The 18,939-nt window shown below is 36.1% G+C and overlaps 1 protein-coding gene across 2 annotated transcripts in view; it reads left to right on the top strand.

Moving 5' to 3' along the window:
* The window catches only part of ERBB4 (erb-b2 receptor tyrosine kinase 4), a 1,244,626-nt gene that overhangs the window by 391,755 nt on the left and 833,932 nt on the right, over window positions 1-18,939 (top strand). The gene's annotated exons all lie outside the window — the stretch shown is intronic.

Genomic DNA, 18,939 nt, shown 5'->3' with positions numbered 1-18,939 from the left:
TATGCAGGGGGTTTGGAGACTTTTACAATTTTTATTTGCAATAATGAAAAAAAGAGGTTGACAGGACTCTTGAAATAAAATGAGACTAATGATAGTTAAGGGTGGGAAGGATAAGCAGAAGACATGACAGGAGTAGAGATCTGGATATTGGGGAATAAAAGAGAACAATTATTTACTCAAGTGATTCTAGGAATGGTCAATTTAGAAGTCACTAATAATTTCAAATAATAAAATAATCATATTAAAGGGGGGAGGGAAAATAAAATAATTAGAATAGCCCCACATTATCATGAATTATGTAACATATATGGAAAATAATGTTTATATGCCTTCGGCTCTCACTTAATACTTAAGACGCATTTAATAGGCACCCACCTGTATGTCAAGAATAGTGATAGGTATTGAATCTCCTCATCTAGCTTATGTTTTAACAGCAAAGACAATGGATACATTGCAAGTATGAACATATGGAAGACTATATCAAATAACATTCACCTAGTCAGAGCAGTCAGGAAGGATGATTACCCAGAAGAACCATACTTGAGCTGAGATCTGAAGGATCTAAGAAAAACAAAACAGAACAAAACTCTTTTTCTAGGTGAAAAGAAACAGCTAGATGAAATGGAATTCAGACCTTTTCAACAAGGGAAAATGTGGCATTAAACTAAAGAGGCGGGCAGAAAGCAAATTGTCTTTGTAATAAAGGTCATGTTCACAAAACAATGAGAAGTATTTGGAGAAGTTTATGTAGGAGAGTGACAGCACTAGCTTTCAAGTTACAGAAAGCATTTTGGCTGCAAAGAGATCAAACTGGAGGAAAAATGGTGTCGGGCGAAATATTCATGTAGATCATTTAGGAGTCTGTATAGTGCAAGCTAATGCAATAGTTTACAGTTGAAATAGTGATGAGAAGGGGAAGAGAGGGAGAAAGAGAGACAGAGAGACAGAGACAAAGAGGACTGAGAGATATTTGCAAGCAAGAATTGCCAGGATTGTGGTTTGACATGATGTGTGGCTGTTTATCTCTGGCCTGATAAACTGTGTTGCCTGTGGCTCTGTTCACCAAGATAGGAATTTCTAGAGCTGTGTGTGTGTGTGTGTGTGTGTGTGTGTGTGTGTGGTGGGGGGTGCTGGGGGATCGTCAATTCAGACTTGAAGATTTTTCTTTCTAGTATCTGTGAGATATCGCAAGGGTGTATCACTAAAGAATATTATAAGATTGAAAGTAGATGTCTTATTTGGCGAAGTTGTTGACTGTCAATATGCTAAAATTAGACTTTAATGAGTGGGAACATATTGCCATGTATCAGAAAATTAGGAGCTCTCAGTCACATTATTTGTATTTCATAATGTCACTTCTAATATTTCACCTTGAAGATCACTCATGCCTCTGAGAATAATTTGTATCTGCCTTTGCATTATTATTTGTTCTACAACACTGGCTACAGCCCTGAAAGACACTCATGATATTATCGCAAATTGGACTCACTTAAAAGATTCTTCTCCAGAATTATGAAGTGAAGTTGCTTAGTCGTGTCTGACTCTTTGCGACCCCATGGACTGCAGCCTACCATGCTCCTCCGTCCATGGGATTGAGAACACGATTTTAAAATTGTGTTTTTTAAAAATTTTTTAACAGTTTAAGACTGATATTTGGGTTTTCAGATTTATTTTGGTATTTTTGAACATTAGGTACTTCAGTGATTCCATATTGTGGGATTATTTGTTAACAATACAAAAAAATAATATTTTTTCTGGTTGAAATTTTTAAGTTGAGAAATCGCCATCCCCCTGCTGGTAGTTGTATTTCAGTAGTTTAAATAATGGTTTCTATATGATCAATAATGATCAAATGTTTTATACAGTTTTAAAGCATAGAACAATCATGATTCTGCAACCTGGAACTTGAGAATGCCTGGTCTAGATGGTGTAATCTTAAACTATGTTCCTCTGCTTCCCTTGTAAAATTTGGGTCAAGTGTATTCCAAGTATTTTATGGTCTTAAGGGTTCAGGCTATGAGCAATATTTAAAATCTGATCTTAGAAAGAAAGAATAATTCAAGTCTTAAAATTACATGTTTAAATTTTATTTTAAGGGAGAAATGTTATTTAAAAAAAGATAGACAAATCTAAAACTCTTTTGCATTGTTTTCACAAGATATGAAAAGGAACAAAAGCAAAGACAAGTCTGGAAAATTCTTATTTCTTAAAAGAACCACTAACATGTAAAGAAGTAGCAAACATTTTGACATGTGTTCTTTAGTTGCATATCTCTATCATTCAGTATTGTTCTTTTGAATATGTGTTGATTTAGAAAAAAATGCACCAAATATCTCCTTAGATTTACTCATACATTTTTGTTGGCTAATTATTCTTTGACTTTTCAGTTTACTTTGCCTAAAGAAAGAGCAGAGGAAAAGGAGACTTACTGAAGACCATTAGGAAAAGGAATATAGTTAGTCTCTTGCTCCAGGGTGAGAAGGTTGAGTAAAATTTGATTAAAATCAGGTCAGGAACTATTTAGTGAGCTTAAGGAAGAACCTGATTTATAGGTTGTCTCTTCATACCTGCACTTGTTTAAGTGTTTTAATTGTCTTTACCAGTGAAGTAAATAAAAATAAATGAGCTAAGTCAGATAAATACATATGCAGTTTGACTGAAGGATATCTTACTGAGTTAGATGAAGTAGCTAACACTCTTGACTAACTAAATCAGGCAGAGTGGTTAAACCAGTTTGTAGGCATACACATCATTAATGAGAGCAGCCAAGAACTAGGATTGCTTAACAAAGATGGCACAAGGTAGTTAGCCATATGTTTGAAATGATTTAAGAAGATGGCCAGAAGCAGAAATGGACTAAATGACCTCTGGAGGCACTTTTCCAGTCCTATTTTTCTCATTTAATCTAATTTTAATTTTTAAATCTATATGAAGGATGTGAACATATTTTATTTCAAAATGCCTTGGGTTTTGTCTAGGTGACAGGCAATTAAAAGGAAAGAATTTCTTGCAAGCAAACACTTGAATTCAGTGCTCACATAGCTGTTTTGATCAACACCAATTACTTTAAGTTGTAGGATAATTAACTTTACTGTTTAAAACATTCATTAGACAACTGCCTAAGAAAGTTTTATGTATTTATTTGCATTTTTAGAACAATGAAACATATTTATAAAATATTGAAATATGTACTTTATATGCACAAAGAGAAATAAAACTCTCCCAAAATACGCTTATAATTTGTAAGCTAAACTTCTTTCTTCCCCTCTCTGTCCTCAGTACCTACTCTAAGGCTGAGAAAAAAAGTTTACCTGATTTTCATTTTCACTTATATCCCCTTTTAGCCAGATTTCTCTTTGGTTCTGTTACTGCTTGTTTTTCCTCCATCCACTCAGGAGTTAAGATTAGTCCTGTTTCCCTAGCAATTTAAACTGAATCCTATTTAAGGTCTCTTTTTCCAAAATATTCCACCTTTATGACCATTACCATTATGAGTTATTCTAAGCTGTTGTCGCTCTGGGAGAGATCTGAAGTACTTATGTTTTAAAAGATTAAAAAAAAAATCTCTTTGGAATGTATTTGTATTTTAAAGAAACATGATTTTCAAATAGCCAAAAAATTGAAAACCTCAGTTAAAATTGTAGCCTTCAAGTGACTTCAAGTGGATGAGGCTCTTTTTTGTCTGAGTCCTACGGAACAGTTTCTCAGAGAACAAGTAACTGTGATCTGATGCATGTGGGTATTCATATAGGTACATGTATGTGTGTGAACAAGGACTGTACCATGGGTGAAGGTTGTACTGGCTTGGTCCTTGTAAATCCTCACGTGTGAATCCAGGAGACTAAAAAAAAAAAAAAAAAAATTCTTTGCTGTGAAATTAATCTAATGTCTCTTTAAGAAAGGCAAATGAAATTGATTAGTGAGCCTAATAGTGAATGAAGCAGAATTAATTTGGAGACATTTACGAAAATATTCTGGATTTTCAATATCACTTTTAAAATTACAATGCTACTTTCAAAACCATCTGAAATTGTAAGGTAAAATTTATTGCATGGGGGATTCCTTGAAGGCCCAGTGGTTAGGACTCTTTAGCTTCACTGTGGGGGCCCTGGTTCATTCCCTGGTTGGGAACTAAGGTCCCGCAAGCCACGTGGGATGGCCAGGAAAAAAAAAAAGCTGCAGTGGGATTGGGTGATTGCTAAAACATATAAAAACAAACAAACGGAAGCACCTGATTCATTTGTACTCAATCTATTAAGCTTTTAGTGAGCATTTGCCAGGTGCTCCAAATTGTGATAGAATAGACCTTATTTTTGCTTGACAATGACAGGGAGGTGTTCAGGAATAATGAATTTAGAAAGATACATAAGGCATAACCCTTGCCTACTGTAATTCACACTTTGTTAGTGAAATGATACTAATATAACTAAACAAAATCTAATTAATTCAAAATCTTATATATATAACTATTATAATGTGTGATATAGCTCTGAGTGTCTGGCGTTAGAGGTGCAAAAGTGGTAATTAATGATGGTTGAAATAGTCAAGAAAATAAGATCTTCAACTGAGCCTTTGAAAGTGGCGAAGTTAAAATATAATAGGGAAAAGAGGACCAGGTCATTTCAGGAAAGGATCAGAGTTAAACAAAGTTCTGGAAATGAGAATTAGCCCCAGGCAATAGCAGAGTACACCAAGAACCATGCTCCTTGATTCCATCCATTTCTTACTCAGTGGCGCATAAAATGTTTTATTTCATTTTAAAATGTTCAGTCCACTAATGACCTAAGGCAGGAGAAAAGCAGTTATCAAAATTGCTAGTGATGTGTATGGTCACTTCATAAATATGATTTAATGATTTTGAAAACAGACAGAATAGAAACAGCATGCTGAAAGCAATAATAAGGCACTTTTCAAACGTGTCAGGTTCTTAAATCATAAATCCAAAATGAAAAAGAATGGACTTTTCTCTGATGGTTAATCTGTAAAAACATCTTTGGAAAAATACAGGAGTAGCTTATTTTCTGATTGTTCTTGACCAGTAATAGTAAAATTATGCATAAATGAATTTTATGGTCACTTGGCTTTGGAGATTTTCCTGTTGAAATAATTTCAATTTCTTTGTCCTGAAAGAATACTCTTTTATTCTTATATAATGAAAATTTAAAATCTTGTATAGTCTACTTTTATAAACTAACTAAAAATCTAGCAAAAATTGTTCTCCATTTTACAGTATTTCAATGCATTTGCATAGAAATTTAAGGGTATATTAAACATGATGATAGCAATTAAATTCCTTAAAAAACTCAAGATAATCTTTGTTTGTAGAGTGAAGTTCAAAGTATGTTTTATGTCACCTAATTTAGTTATATCTCATCTTAAATTTCATAACCAAACTAGTTTTTGATATATATATATATATATACACATCTTCAATAATATTGTTGAGCCAATAACTGTGATGTTACCTACTAATTTAAAGTTACATAGGAAGTTATCCAGACTGTTAGTAATTAAGTCTGTTCTTTCTAATATGCAATATTTGCATTAAGTCATAATCCTACTGCAGTTTAAAGTGTATGACAATGAAATTGTAATCCTTTACCTTTCATATCTTGCATATGTTATGTCCTTACAGGAAGAAATAAAACAAAAATGTTAAAAACCAAATGTTTTGCTTATTTTTTCTTATTACAACCTGAGGTGTCTATGCTATAGCACAACTTTAGGGTTTCTTTAGCACCTCCTCTACTATCAGTCAGTTCAGTTCAGTCACTCATTCATGCCTGACTCTTTGTAACCCCATGCAATGAAGCATGCCAGGCTTCCCTGTCCATCACCAACTCCCAGAGCCTACTTGAACTCATCTCCATCACGTCGGTGATGCCATCCAACTATCTAATCCTGTGTCGTCCCCTTCTCCTCCCGCCTTCAATCTTGCCCAGCATCTGGGTCTTTTTCAGTGAGTCAGTTCTTCGCGGCAGATGGCCAAAGTATTGGAGTTTCAGCTTCAGCATCAGTCGTCCCAATGAATATTCAGGACTGATTTCCTTTTGGATGGACTGGTTGGATCTCCTTTCAGTCCAAGGGACTCTCAAGAGTCTTCTTCAATCCCACAGTTCAAAAGCATCAATTTTTCAGTGATCAGCTTTCCATATAGTCCAACTCTCACATCCATACATGACTACTGGAAAAACCATAGCTTTGACTAGACGTACCTTTATTGGCAAAGTATTGTCTCTGTTTTTTAATATGCTGTCTAGATTGATCATAGCTTTTTCTTCTAAGGAGCAAGCGTCTTTTAATTTCATGGCTGCAGTCACCATCTGCAGTGATTTTGGAGCCCAGAAAAATAATCTCTCACTGTTTCCATTGTTTCCCCATCTATTTGCCGTGAAGTGATTGGGCTGGATGCCATGATCTTAGTTTTCTGAATGTTGAGTTTGAAGCCAACTTTTTCACTCTCCTCTTTCACATCATCAAGAGGCTCTTTAGTTCTTATTTGCTTTCTGCCATAAGGATGGTGTCATCTGCATATCTGAGGTTATTGATATTTCTCCCGGCAATCTTGATTCCAACTTGTGCTTCATCCAGCCCAGCATTTCACATGATGTACTCTGCATATAAGTTAAATAAGCATGGTGACAATATACAGCCTTGATGTACTCCTTTCCCTATTTGGAACCAGGCTGTTGTTCCATGTTAGTTCTAACTGTCGCTTCTTGACCTGCATACAGATTTCTCAGGAGGCAGGTCAAGTGATCTGGTATTCCCATATCTTTAAGAATTTTCCACAGTTTGTTGTGATCCACGCAGTCAAAGGCTTTGACTATACTATATCCTATCCTATCCTATCCTATACTATATATACCTTACTATACTATGTATACTATACTATAACCTATACTATAGCATTTCTAAAAGGTGTATATTGTGCACAGGCTTTTATTATAAAACAATTTGAATCAAACCTAAAATATCATCTTAACATATGTCTAATAAGTTATTTGAACTCTAGGGGATGACAGAGGATGAGATGGTTGGCTGGCATCACCAACTCAATGGTTATCAGTTTGAGTAATCTCTGGGAGTTGTGCTGGACAGGGAAGCCTGGTATACTGCAGTTCTCCAGTGAACTGAAGAAATTCTAATTGAAATTGATAATGTTTTTCACTTTAGATTTTGTCTATATCATTTTGAAAAGATGTCTAAGTTGTGCAGTCAAAGTTTCAAATAATGATCACCAGTGTTAACAAATGTTTCCACCTCTTAATAGTTTACTAGATAGGAACATTTATTCTCAAAGTCAATAAGAAATAAACAAACACAGCAGAACTTTTCCCTCAACAAAGATTTTTTATAGTCTGTTCAAAATAAGAACAAAAATGCCCATTATACACAGAGGTGGGCTTATAAGAGGTTCTCCAAAATCAAACCAAAGCCAAGAAACCTGGTTTCTATCACATACTGCTTTTCAAGGTGTAAACACTTTTATCCAAGATCCATTTTAAGCTACCACCTTAATGTGATTTAAGGTGGAGTTAGGAAGAGAAACTCAAAAGCTGTGCAAACGGATTCTTGCAAACCACATAAGAAATATGCTCAACCTCTCTGATACAAAATACAAATTAAAACAGCAGTAGAAAGAAGCATTTTTCACCTATAATCTTGACAAAGATGAGTGTACATGCTCTTTGTTGCAGCATTTAAAACTCTATTAGGTTTATACAAAGAAAATAATTCAAAAGTGTGAATTCAAATTCAAAAAGTGTGAATACTAGCATGCTCATTATAGCATTATTCATAATAGTGCAGAATTGGATATAAACTTTTATAAATTGCTGTTGTTGTGCAGTCGCTAAGTTGTGTTTGACTCTTGGCGATCCCGTGGACTGTAGCACACCAGGTTCTTCTGTCCTCCACTATCTCCCAGAGTTTGCTCGAATTCATGTACATTGAGTCAATGATGTTATCTAACCATCTTATCCTCTGCTGCCCCTTCTCTTTTTGGCTTCAATCTTTCCCAGCATCATTTTCCAATGAGTTAACTGTTTGCATCAGGTGGCCAAAATATGGAAGCTTCAGTTTCAGCTTTGACAACAATCCTTCCAGTGAGTATTCAGGGTTGATTTCCTTTAAGATTGACTGGTTTGGTCTCCTTTAGATCAAGCCTTTATAAATAGAATGACTCAAAAAGCAGTCTATAAAAGTGGTCAGAGATGAATGCTTTGGAGTGACATCACTTGTGTTTACAACCCCAGTAATTAGTGTATGACTTTGTTCAAGTTATTTGACTTTTCTGTGCTTCCTTCCTCACAGTTAATACGGGAACAATTATAGTACTGATTTCATGGTGCTATTGTATGAATTGAATGAGATAATAGGTGTTAAGGATTTAAAAAATTCCTAGCATTCATGAGTATTTGGGGATGTTAACCATTATCAATATTATGGTATATCCATTTAAGGTTTGCTTTATTTGACATCAGTCTAAAAGTATAGGCCAGACATTAAAATATAGTAAGGATACAACATGAACAATTGCTGATCTTGTTCTGCTAGTGTTTTTCACAACATATTAGTTATCTCACAAAAAATATTTCTAGCCTGTGTAGAGGGAACAGATGCAATAACCATGATATTCTTTGAAAGTAAATTCCCCTTTACAGAAAGAGGGAAATGTGAAGAACTGAATAGATCTCTTCTTACCCCTGAGGGGCCTGAAGCCTCACGAATGCTGATTCTAACTGGATTTTGAGTCTCTTTCTTTTATAGGTCTTTTCATAAAACTCTCTCCTAGTTCATTAAATAATTAAATGAATCTACCAGGTGTTAGTTTTGATTTTTATTAATTGTGACTTGTTTTTCATTATGAGATAATTGTCAGTTACGAAACATAAGTGCTGCACACTGGAACAAAAGTATATTTCTGCTGAATGAAGGTAGAACTGTGTAGTGTAAGTTGAAATTCTGGGTGGCAACCATATGTAAATTATTAGTAATAATAATATGTTATTTCTCAGAATCAATATGATTTTAGTAAAATTATTGATAGGTTTTCAAGAATAACTGATAAACAGGTCTGCATTTTGCATAATGCTGTTCAGTTCAGTTCAGTCGCTCAGTCATGTTCAACTCTTTGCAACCCTATGAATCACAGCACACCAGGCCTCCCTGTCCATCACCAACTCCTGAGGTTTACCCAAACTCATGTCCATCGAGTTGGTAATGCCATCCAGCCATCTGATCCTCTGTCGTCCCCTTCTCCTCCTGCCCTCAATCCTTCTCAGCATCACAGTCGTTATTTAATTTTGTGTTTCATGTATTAACCTTTCAAAAACATATACATATGTTTATATGTATATATGGTATAGTTCACATTTAATATCTATCACCAACCTGATAGAAAAGAATACATTTCTGGCAGCTATTTGATGTTGACAGAGCTGAACATTTGAAAAGCAGAAAGGCAAGTCATAGAAAACCAAGTTTTAAGCTTTATCATAAATCATGTCATGTCATAGGGGAGCAGTCTAGATACCATGTGGTCAAAAACACAGATGGTCTAGAGAAAGATTCCCTGGATTCCATTTCTGACTCTGGTACCTATATAACTTCAGGCAAGTTTGTTAACCATTCTAGTTCTCAATGTAATCATCTGTAAAATTGAGATAACAGTGCTTCTTTCATAGGGTTATTGTGAGAATTAAATTGTTTATTACATGTGAAGCACCAGAGACAATCTATATCATAAAATTAACACACACAAGTAAGCCTGGTGTGCTTCAGTCCATGGGGTTGCAAAGAGTTGGACATGACTAAGCGACTGAACTGAAGTGAATACATATTAGTAGTTTTTATAATGAAGTTGGGGCTTCCCAGGTGGCACTAGTGGTAAAGAATCCGCCTGCCAGTGCAGGAGATCTAAGAGACTCAGGGTTAGATCTCTGGGTTTGGAAGATCCCCTAGAGGAGAGCATGGCAACCCTCTCCAGCTTTCTTGCCAGGAGAATCCCATGGACAGAGGAGCATGGCAGGCCATAGAGTTACAAAGAGGTGGACATGACTGAAAGGATTTAGCACGCATGCCTAATGAAGTTATTAGAAGGAGTTGAACAATAAAAGGGTGTGATTATTCTGATGACTATTAAAAAACTCCTCAGCAAACATACAGTAAATGTCCCTAGGAGTATGTACAAAACATCTTGGGCTGAATTTTCAAATGCAGCAGAAAATGTTGTAATTAAAAACATACATGTGTAAATAATAAATCTGCAGTGTGCCAACTGTGAGATAAAGAAGTGGTGACATTAAAAATATGTTCTAGGGGATAGTTCATCCTGTGTTTTAAGAATTTCCCACTGGAAATATATATGGTATAATATTTTGTTACTGGCTAATAGGGCTTTAGCAGAGAGTAGGAAATTTGTGATGGGATGATGTATGAATATAAAACTGTCATGTGGAATAAAATGGTTTTAAAAGCGGATGAGATGGGAGATTACATCTGGGCAGAAAAGGACGGGAAACTATTGCCTATGCAAAGTCTTGAGAAGAATGTTCGCAGTCTAAGTGGACTTGTTTCTGAGATCATGTATCCACTACGGTTATGATTTTAAAGCCCTGAGATGATCCAGGTGTTTCACTCACCAGCCATCTGTCCAAGAAAAAAAATGCTTATCTCGAATTGACAGGATATCACATGTATTTAGTAAAGTTTATCTTCATAGTTGGTCAAGAATAAATAAAACAGCAGTGTAGCCCCTGTGAGAATATATTATATGCCTCAATTATTGGTCCATTATATCACCGGCAGATGTTACATTTTGGTACCTAACAGGAAACTTTTTGATCAGCAAAACCAATTCCTTTGGTGTGCACTGCCTATCATCACCACCATTCCCTCTCAAAGGGTGCTACATGACTTTATGCTTCCATTTTTCAGGTATAAATTTTTATATTAATAAGTATATATTAATATAAAATGGGCTTCCCTGGTATCTCAGTGATAAAGACTCTGCCAGCAGTGCAGGAGATTTGGCTTTGATCCCTGGGTCAGGAAGATCCCCTGGAGAAGGGCATGGAGACCCACTCTAGTATTCTTGCCTGGAGAATCCCATGGACAGAGGAGCCTGGCAGGCTACAGCCCATAGGGTCGCAAAGAGTCAGATATGACTGAAGCGACTGAGCACAAATATACATAAAATAATTTTATCTCAGTGGTCCACTTTTCTAGGTACCATTTGCAAGATTTATTTCTTACTACCTGTATTACATTTATATGTCACATTTATAACATTAGCATCACTCTATGAAGAGTTTTCTCAACCTCAAGAAAAATAAATATTTTGAGAAATGTGTGTAGGTAATGGACACTATTCTCTGTAATGCAACTGGATCAACATAATGAAATATTTCATCAGAATGTTTGTTTATAATTTGTCCTTTTTCCATGGAGAGGAGCTTTCTAGCTCAAATATCTATCATCTTTGATTTATGGAAACTTGACTTGAAATAATTCACACTTACATCCACATTAGCACTTGTAAACGGCAACTCACAGATTAACATAAGTCATCATTCACTTTTGAGGAAATTAATATAGGCATAAATGAAGCACCAGGGCCATTGGCTTGATGTCTAATTCCCAATGCCATCAACCTATGGTAAATATTTTCCACTTTTATGTTAATATACTTCTTTGTTAAACCTTTCTCCTAGAATTTGTCTGCCCTGTCCTTTTTAAACTGTTCTTAGGATTTTTGTTTGTTTGTTTATCTTTTTCTTTCTTACTAATTTTAGAATAGACTTCCCAGGTGGCTCAGTGGTAAAGAATCTGCTGGCCAAATGCTGGAGATGCAGGTTTGATCCCTGGGTTGGGAAGATCTCCTCTGAAGGAGGAAATAGTAATTCCAGTATTCTTGCCTGGGAAATCCCATGGACAGAGGAGCCTGGCGGGCTACAGTCCATGGGGTCTCAGAGTCGGCCATGCCAGAGCACACTCAAACACAATTTTACAATATAGTGTTCTTAAACGTAAGAACTATGGCCTACTCTTTATTCTTTTGCTTTGTTTTTTTGACCACCTTCAATGCTTAGTTTTTCTTATGACACAAACATTCTTAGTGTGATTAATATATATCCATTCTTCTAGATTTTATGTCTGAGAGTATTTGATCTGCTTAGCAATCTGTATCCCTAGTACCTAGTGTAGTGTCTGGTGCGTTTGTGAATGGATGAAAGAGTAAATAAACAAGTGGCTGGTGTACTGTAAAGTCCAAATGATTGATAAACTTCATAAACAGTTTTTAAAACTCAGAGAGAAAGTCTGACATCAGCTTATATTAAGGGAAATGGGAGTAGAGAATGGCTGATTTTTTTTTTTAATTAGTTTATTTTCTATTTTTTAACTTTACAATATTGTATTTGTTTTGCCATACATTGACATGAATACACCATGGGTGTACATGTTTTCCCCTTCCAGAATCCCCCTTCCACCTCCCTCCCCACCCCATCCCTCCGGGTCATCCTGGTGCACCAGCCCCGAGCACCCTGTATCATGCATTGAACCTGGACTGGCGATTCGTTTCACATATGATAATTTACATGCTTCAATGCCATGCTCCCATATTCTCCCGCCCTCGCCCTCTCCCATAGAGTCCATAATACTGTTCTATTTATCTGTGTCTCTTTTGATGTCTCGCATACAGGGTTATCTTTACCGATTGACGTAAGCCAGAAAGAAAAATACCAATACAGTGTACTAACACATATATATGGCTGATGTTTCTTAATGTGATGCATTACCCAAATTTGACATTCAAATAGCATTGGGGAAATAAAAAGAAACCTCCCCTACACTATGAAAGCTCAGATTATTTCAAAATCATTATCATTGTATTAAATCTGCTAAGTGAATCTTGATTCAGCATTGTAAGCTTTGATTTAATTATTTTAGTTTGATTCATAGTTCTTAGCAGGGTTATTGTATAATAGGCAGAAGACTGAGAAATTTTAAAGAAAGTTGGGAAAAAAGATACTACATTTTTTCATTATAGGGATTTCTTGAGGATAATGTAATTAATATTTTATCAGAGATTCCTATTAAAAATTTTTCATCTTACCAAAAAAACCTGCAGTTCTTACATGGTGGTTGCAAGTAGACTGAGGATACAAATATGAAAATGAGCATGTTATTATTTTTAAAAATGAAATATGTCATATTAACCATAATACTTATGACTATCTTCATTAAATTTGCAGTGTTGCATCTCACCAGTGGAATAAAATGAGCTTCATTCATTTGGCATTTATTGCCTATCTATTATCTGCCAATCACTAGCCTATCTACTGGTGATAAGTTAACATAAACATGAAAGAACGTTGTTTTTAGGATTGAAAGTGAGAAAGTGAATAATTCTGTCTGTGACAGTAGGGTAAGCTTCTGTGCACAATATGGTGACATTTACACTAGATCTTGAAGAAATAGTAAGAATCATCCAGAGAAAAAGGGACTAGCATTCCTGGCAGACAAACAGCAAATGCAAAGCCATACAGGTAAAGAAAAAAAAGAGAATTTGCTTTTAAAAATTTTAGGTAAGTATGATTTAACTGCAATTTTGAATGATTTGATTGGGATGGCAAGAGATGAACCTAGAGAAAGATATATTTGTACCAAATTGTGAAGGGCTTTGCATGCTGTGCTGCTGCTGCTGCTGCTAAGTCGCTTCAGTTGTGTCCGACTCTTTGCGACGCCATAGACGGCAGCCCACCAGGCTCCGCTGTCCCTGGGATTCTCCAGGCAAGAACACTGGAGTGGGTTGCCATTTCCTTCTCCAGTGCATGAAAGGGAAAAGTAAAAGTGAAGTCGCTCAGTCATGTCCGACTCTTAGCGACCCATGGACTGCAGAGCTCAGCGGAAGCAATGTAAACATTTTTAAATAAGAGAGGGTGGACATTTGGAGGTCCTGTTTATTCCTTTTTCCCACCAGAATTTGGAACCCACTGAAACATATACTCAGGATATAGATCAAAATTATTACGAGGTTTAATGTATGGACAAAATGACTTCCTAACACTTTACCCCAGAATTAGTCCTATTCTTCCACAAAAAATGATCAGTCCTCTTCTTTCAGAAAGAAAGTTCAAATACTGCATGGAGAAATTCCCAATAATGAAGAAAAGCCCATTTGAGGAAGACAGAAGAAAAAGCTGAGCTGAGTTTTCTTACTTTATTCCTTCTGAACTCCTTATCAATAAATTATTCCACCCTTGCTGGGAAGGGGATGACACTTTAACTTTTGCTGGGAGGTGTCCATGTGGAAACACAAGGCCAGAGAATTAGATGCCCTCCCCTAACAAATACAGAATGGATATCAGAAACAGACAAAAATGGGGAAACCAATGCAATACATTAAAAAAAAAAAAAATCTTGAAGCAGCAAGCAGTAAGGACAGAGCATATAAAAGACCTTGGTGTAGTAAAATTGAAAGTGCTTAGTGGCAGGTTGGAAGGCAGTGGGGAGAAATGTGAAAAGTGCACATTAATGTGCAAGAAGATAAAGATGATCACTCAGTGTGTACATTGGCCCTGAGATGTGAAGTTTGTTGACCAAGCTATAAAATATAGGTGAAAGAGCAGACTGAAGCAGAGAGGACAGAAAAATTGGGTTTTGGATAAGAACATATTCCTGAACTTATACTTGAGGCCCACAGCTGCAGATTTGAGAATCACTGGAATGCAGATTCCAGTGACTGCAAACCTGGAATTGGATAAGTTCACGGAGTGGGAGGAAAAGAAAAGATAATTTAGGACAAATCTGGAGAATAGTGACATTTAAGGGGCAAGGGAGATCATTCAGGAAACAAGATTGAGAGAGAGAAAAAAAATAGAGAAGTATAATACAAATCAGGAGAACATATTTCCTGTGGGAAAAAAAGGTATATTTTCAAGGAGAAATTGGTGATCAACAGTATTTTGTTGCAAAAAGTGAAAGGAGACTGAATTCTGTAAAACATCTGGGATGTCAGTTAAGCTTATCCATGAGAATAACTTAAATATTAAAGAAAAACAAAATATACACACAGGTAATTGCTTTCTATCCAGGAAGATAAATAGGTAGATGATGATATAGGTTTATGAGATAGCTTATTGCAGGTATCAAACAGTATGTTCCTATTCATAGGCTGAACTTCTTAGGAAAGCAAAAATCTGTATTTGAAAATAAAATGGTATTTACCTAAAAGTGCGATAAAAAAGTTTATTCAAGTCATCCTTTTTTTTTAAAAAAAAAAAAAGTGATTTTACTGTGATATTTTTGTCAATTTAGAATTAAAAGAAAATTATTGTAATCCTCTTGAAATTAGTTTTTTAACATATGCATATATTTGAGTTATATGAGCACATGTATTTTACATTATCATATATATATAGATTTATATGTTCTTGAAAGAGAAAGAAAATGTTCTTTGTGGAAGAACTGTAGGTATATGAATGATAAAAAGGTAAAGTATAAAATTAAAAAAATGCTCTTACTGAATAACTTTGATTAAAGCTATTTAATAAGTAGCAACATTTAATTAAGCAGCAATTATATGTATATAAATATTCTTAGTCTTATGACACACAGAATCTTTCCCTTTTTTCTCCTGGGAATGTGATGCATAATACCTGAGCAGTTCACCCTTCCCAACTGTTGCTGCTGTGACCAAAAGTATGTTCAGGGGAGTATTTGGAAAGGACTGGGGGAAACTGGGGGCTCCCCAGGTGGCTCACTGGGTGAAAAATCCACCTGCAATTCAGGAGGCGCAGGAGATGTGGGTTTGATCCCTGGGCTGGTAAGATCCCCTGGAGGAGGAAATGACAACCCACTCCAGTATTCTTGCCGGGAAACCCCATGGACAGAGAAACCTGAGGGGATATAGTTCATGGGGTTGCAAAGAGTCAGACATACCTGAAGCGACTGAGAAGGCAGGCATGCATGCTCAAGGGAAACATGGCTTTAGAAGATAAAACAGTTCCTCTGCAAAGATCAACTAGCAGAAACATGCCCCTGTTCAAACAGTAATGTGCCCACACATGTGGTCTTTGGATCCTACATTCATCAGGTAGAATGGCTAGCATAGATCTTCTAAGAGGAATCACTTAGAACAGATAAGAATTTCCTAAGTATCATGTTTTTCATGCTTTTCAGAGTGTCATGCTTTTGTTTTTTTTGACTGAAAGTAAATAGAAGTGAATGTTTATTGAGTGATGTTGTTTCATATACAGTTGGTCCTTGGAAGTTTGACCCTTTTCTAAAATAGTTCTATCTGTTGGTCTATCTATCTAAACTTGTATACGTCAGTCCTCACGACTATTGTTTGTAAGAGGAATTTGAGGAAAGTTCTTAAAACACTGATCAGATATAGAAACTAGAGACTGTACACAACAACAAACATCTTTCATAATTGACTAAAGCCATGGCTACCGCATTAAATAGCAAAATATTGAGTAGACATGAAAATCAAAAAATATCAAATTTTAAAGTAGTCAAGTCATAGAACTCTTCTTCCTCCTTTCCTCTGAAAAAATTCTCAAGAATTTTCTTAACATACGTGTCTCCCTCAAATTTGTATCTGTACCTGCAGTTTTCTGTTAGTTAAGCTCCAGCAGGAATCTGTCTAATGGTAGACCTTAACTGAGACAGACAGTTAATGGGAACAGTAGCAGCCCTGAGGTGTGTTTATACAGTCAGACTCACTGCCTTTACTCCTGTGATATATGAACTAATTCGAGGAAGTTTCCCAGCTGTTTCAGTGGATAAATCATGGCAGTAGGAGCTCATATTTAACCTTCACTGTACTGGCTTGATACTTTGTACTTTGTAGTCCTTTTCTTTTACCTCTTTGGCTATCTGGAAGAGATTTCAGATAGGCATTATTTTCTCCCTCAGCCCCCTCCCATTTCCTTTCTGCCAGATCAGGGAAACTCTGAGACCCTTCTTATGATTTGCTTTCATGTCTGTCAGAAAAAAAAAAAAAAAAAGAATCAACACTACTAGCGTTCAAGTGGTTTATAGGTTCATTCCATGACTTTAAAGCAAGATAGTTTTGTGTAGGTACATTCAATGGAAGTCTCTATTACATAGTAGCCATTGTTACATACCTGATATTTTCTATAGTTTTAGGCAGCTGTAGCATACATTTTTGGAAACTATGGTCTGTGCTTCCCTATCACCTTTGCCTTGGTTTATAGTCCCTTCATATTGACCTTCTCTTTGTTCCTGGGTAGTGACTCAAAGCCTTTGCCACTGCTGATTGGTCAATATGGGGGTCGTCTACCCGAAGATACTCTCATAGCTCCTGGTTTACTTCATTCTAGTCTCTGTTACATGTTACTTTTTCAGAATAACCCATGTGTATACCATATTTAAGATAGTACTCACTTTCTTCCTCTCTTAGTCTCTGTCATCATGGCTGATTCTAAATTGTAATTATCTGATATTTGTTTTCTTGTCTACAATAGAAATTGCATGAATGCAGGGATTGGTCTGTTTTGTTTCTATAGTTTCTCTAGCATACAGAACCATGTCTGGCATATAATAAGAGCTTACATATTTTTTAAGGAAATATATATATGTATATATACATATATATACTTATGCATATATATATAGAGAGAGAAGGATAAGTTTTTGTTTCAAATTTTTGACAACTGGATCCATACTACACATAAAATTCTACAACTGGACATTTCTGTATACCTTGACCTCGTGTATTACTAATTATAGAACTATCTTTAAAATCTTAATATTTTGTGGATGTACCATAATTTATTAATAGAATTCATTAGTTGATTTATCTGTTGATGAGTAGGCAAGGTTTCCCTGTTTGTTAAACACATCTTAATCAAAGTAAATATTTTTGTATATAACTTTATATACCCATACCAGTATCTCTATGGAATAAATCCCCCAATTTGAAATGCTGAGTAAAAGAAAACACGAATTTAAAAATCTTATATATACTGATTAATTTCCCTTCAAAATAGGGGCAGTGAGTCACATATTCTCCAGACATTAATAAGTACGTCTGTTCTCTCACATCTTTACCATCACTGAGTATTACAAAGTTGTATTACCTACTGTATAATAGATACAATTACACACACACACATTCAGTTCAGTTCAGTTCAGTCACTCAGTCGTGTCCGACTCTCTGCGACCCCATGAACTGCAGCACGCCAGGCCTCTCTGTCCATCACCAACTCCCGCAGTCTACCCAAACCCATGTTCATCGAGTCGGTGATGCCATCCAACCATATCATCCTCTGTCGTCCCCTTCTCCTCCCGCCCCCAATCCTACCCAGCATTAGGGTCTTTTCCAATGAGTCAACCCTTCGCATGAGGTGGCCAAAGTATTGGAGCTTCAGCTTCAACATCAGACCTTCCAATGAACAGCCAGGATTGATCTCTTTTAGGATGGATTGATTGGATCTCCTTGCAGTCCAAGGGACTCTCAAGAGTATTCTCCAACACCACAGTTCAAAAGCATCAATTCTGCGGTGCTCAGCTTTCTTCACCGTCCAACTCTCACATCCATACATGACCACTGGAAAAACCATAGCCTTGACTAGACGGACTTTTGTTGGCAAAGTAATGTCTCTGCTTTTAAACATGCTATCTAGGTTGGCCATAACCTTCCTTCCAAGGAGTAAGCGTCTTTTAATTTCATGGCTGCAGTCACCATCAGCAGTGATTTTGGAGCCCAAAAAAGTAAAGTCTGACACTGTTTCCACTGTTTCCCCATCTATTTCCCATGGAGTGATGGGACCAGATGCCATGATCTTAGTTTTCTGAATGTTGAGCTTTAAGCCAACTTTTTCACTCTCCTCCTTCACCTTCATCAAGAGGCTCTTTAGTTCTTCTTCACTCTCTGCCATAAGGGTGGTGTCATCCGCATAT

Source organism: Giraffa tippelskirchi, chromosome 3 (assembly GCF_054371585.1).
Source record: "Giraffa tippelskirchi isolate mGirTip1 chromosome 3, T2T-mGirTip1v1.2.pri, whole genome shotgun sequence".
In the NCBI taxonomy this organism is placed as follows: Eukaryota; Metazoa; Chordata; class Mammalia; order Artiodactyla; family Giraffidae; genus Giraffa; species Giraffa tippelskirchi.
The sequence above is the reverse complement of the archived record's forward strand: the minus strand, read 5'-3'. Positions and strand labels throughout refer to the sequence as shown.